Source organism: Pecten maximus, chromosome 9 (assembly GCF_902652985.1).
Source record: "Pecten maximus chromosome 9, xPecMax1.1, whole genome shotgun sequence".
Lineage (NCBI taxonomy): Eukaryota > Metazoa > Mollusca > Bivalvia > Pectinida > Pectinidae > Pecten > Pecten maximus.
The window spans coordinates 43,024,211-43,027,922 of record NC_047023.1 but is presented as its reverse complement, the minus strand read 5'-3'; positions in this window follow the sequence as shown (position 1 = coordinate 43,027,922).

Sequence of the window (3,712 nt, the reverse complement as noted above, 5' to 3'; positions counted from 1 at the left end):
CATAAAGAGATGCCAATCTGTCGAGAGTGTCGGAGCTTAATGAAATACTTGATACGTTTGGTTCAATGTCATTAACAAGTATATCGACAAGTCCATTCTCTGGAAAATTGTAGGATAAGCTGTCCAACTCTGACTCTGTCTGTATCTTCTGCTCGCTCGTTACGGATGGTTCTTGTTCTTGATTTTCAGATACTACATTTGATTCAACTTCAGACAGGTCTTGTATTTCAGGATCATCAATTCCAAAAAAGTTAGAAACCAATAGCCAATAAAGCGCTGTTTCAACAAGTCCATGTGCCCGAACAGCTCTTGCAACTGCTTTCCCACTGAGCATAAGCGTCACTGCATTTGGAGCATATACTGTTTCAAATGTTTCCTGAAGGCCAGAATTGCGCATTAAATGGCCAATACACCCAAAGAAGCTCATCTCCATGTGGAATCCTCCAAGTTTCAGAACAACGTCTTTCATTTCATTCTTTGTGGGTTCAGAGGCACAAATCATCAACGCTTTCCAGTATAACGGCTGATCGAACGTAATCACTGGGACCTTGCTGTATTTGTGGGATTGATCAACAACGAATCTTATAGTGGAGTAAACACATGATATATCGGTGGCACTCATGTCAATCATTGGCAGGAAGTAAACGGATGACTTTCCAGGATGGTTACCATCGTGGCACATTTGCATCAATCCTGACCAGCTTGGGGTTGGCCTTCTCAAAGGCCATATTATCTTTGATACAATGTCAAGATATCTGGATGGGTCACTAGCTCTAGTTTTAAGTGTACTGAATGCATCAAATTTTAAATCAGATGTTGAAGTATTTGGTTTTTGGAGAAAGTGTATATTGATATTCCCTAATGCTTCCAATTCTTCCGTTGATACATGTCCCCGTCTTATAGTATGGCACTTCTTCTTACCAGGTGTGACTGCTGCTATAATGCCCATACCATGGAATGTGCCTTTACCATCCAATGTTCGAATGTCATGATCTACATTATCACCTACAAATTGCATAAACTGGTTGGAGTCAATATCTGGAAGAAAAGTCCCATTAGCTACAGCCGCACATGCTTCGAATTTCTGTATTTCTTGGTATGGTGAACAAAATCCTAAGTTGTGAAGAAGATCAATTAGGAATCTAGAGGCAAAGTGGTGATGTAGTTGAACACCAAGGCCTATTTGAAGTGGGGCAATTTGACGTCTTGGTTTGATTGCTTGCATTATTGCCTGGCCTATGGAGCTTACTTTAAGACTTTGGTCTTTCGTATTGATTGCCGTAGATAGAAACAGGTTAAGACCGTTGGGTATATAATTCAAATTTTTCTCCATTGATGACAAGTCACTCGATGAAGGATAACAGTCACAATCAAGGTCTAACGTCCTAACGTCGGATTTGATTAAGTTGGCTGCAGTTTTAATAATAGATAACTTTTCATCGTCATCGTCTGTTTGCGGTTGCTCATGAAACGCATGCAAGATATTAGCAGCTGTTTTTCTAATAGTAATGACTGTAAGCTTTCCTTTTGAATCCGTCATGATAATGTCATCACCAAAGCTTTCTTTAAGCTTAAGCTTCGTGTAGAATGGGGTGTATGCATCTTCAGCGCAGATATCGCGCATTCTTTTCACCAAATCAGAGAGATCGTGTTGGTCATCTTCATGATCGTTCAGAAATGTAACTATTTCTTTAAAGGCAGAACTTGTCACTGTTGAGGTTGATCTTCCTTTTTTTGCGTCAGTTCGAGGAGAAAAATGCCGAGGGAACATTTTTACCAGTTCTAAAATTAACGCTACACATTTGGTGATAAATAGCGTCTGCCGCATGAAGGTCATTGACTGTCTCAATTCGTCCTCGTACTGAATTTGCCCATTTGTCATTTCGAGCGTAACAAGTAGAAAGAATCGAATACTTAAAGTCTGTTGTGCGTACAGGAAACACATCATAGCCTCTCTTTTTACCGCGTATTGATGCCGGTTGAGCACAGAACATACAGTGGCTTTGGAACGAAAATACTTCAATTTCTGACGATCGTAAAATGCGCGTTTCATTGTTGTCAAAGTCGGCAGGTTCTCTGTGTCTGTTTTCATTTAAAAAATTATGTATCTGGCTGGGATTGGTAAATGTCCTTCTACATGCTGAATGAACGCACTGTCCGGCCAAAGCATATAGAGACTGGTTACGTTTCTTGGCTGCAGAGTTTATTCCATTTGCGCCTTTTTCTTTAAGTAAAACGAGATTTCCATTTCCATTACAAATAATACATGTTTCCATATTTTTCCGCCGTCAACTGCAATAAAATTAATATACATATTAGCATCATTGATAGTAGTATCGTGGATAATCAAATATGTTTTGAGATAGATTATTCGTCGTAGTTAACATATCAACATTATGCTTTCGGATTCAATTTGGACACCAAAGGGCTTCCATACATTAAAAAATTCGACGAAAATAGCCCTTCTTCAAACGTGTTAATTTTCTTGATTACCGTTTCAAAATGGATTTATATTATTTCATATTTTATGTTAATACGCATGCATGGACACATAACATCGACACTCTCATTCATGAAAATGCGGAAAATCGTAATTCATTTAATTTTGTTGAAATTGAATCATGGCCGCAATGTTTTGGTTAAATTATTCATACTGTAACTTAAAGATTCAAACAAAATACTAATCAGATAAGTGCATACTCATATACTTTTGAAATCAATTATCATTAATATTATTGTATCAACTTACCAATACTTGTGTAACTTCATATCGTGGGTATGATCTTCGCCGATAAAAACAATCGCCTGATGACGTAACGATCTACACAGTATTAACCCGGTACGGAGGCCTGTACATGCCATAGTAATAGAAGGCGATTTATACAAAGTTTAAAAGTAATGTCAAGTACGTTCCACTGCGAGGACTTTAGAGGACTTTTGATATGTCATACTTTAGGTTATAAGGAATCGTACACAAGTGAAAACAATTCTGTTGCAATTAGTTGGACGTTGATTATTAAAATGATTGGACTATAATGATTTACCAGCACATCATTGACATGTGGTGCAAGAGTACCCGGAGGCACGCTTTCTTGAAAAATCCGCTGAAAGCATGAAGCGACGAGCGGAGTCACAGTCGACTAAATTTTAACTGAAGAACATGTTCACAGTACACGGAGGTAGCTCAGTGTGAAATTCAATTTTATTTACTTGAGGGATAATAAGTTTGACTGCTGACTAGCGAGGAACATCCGCACGCGCACAAACATCCAAACGATTACGACGAAACGTTTTTCTGACTGTGTAAACCCTAGCAACGCTTAGCGTTGGCTACGAAGTCAGAATGTTTAGAAGAAATCTCCGATCATGGTTTGTTGTATCTAATTGAAAGCAGAAAGAGATTTGGGTACCGCGAAAAAATGTCATAAAATGGTCTGTAAGAATCTTACAGCGTACTGTGAGGCAAAAGAAAAGTCAACTTTGGAGTTCGTAAATGCACCAAAGTCGGAATTAACAGTTTATTAAAGAATTGTTACGCGTTCCGCAGCTTAATTGAATAGCCTATATGTGAATATTGTGCATTAATCAGGTAACAAAAGAGTTGTTTCATGCCTTATCAGTCAACAGGCAAAAATCTCCCCCTCGGGAAACAGTTGATCGGGTTGGTCCCAACATCGGAGGGAAGAGTTTTGACTGTTGACTGATAAGTACA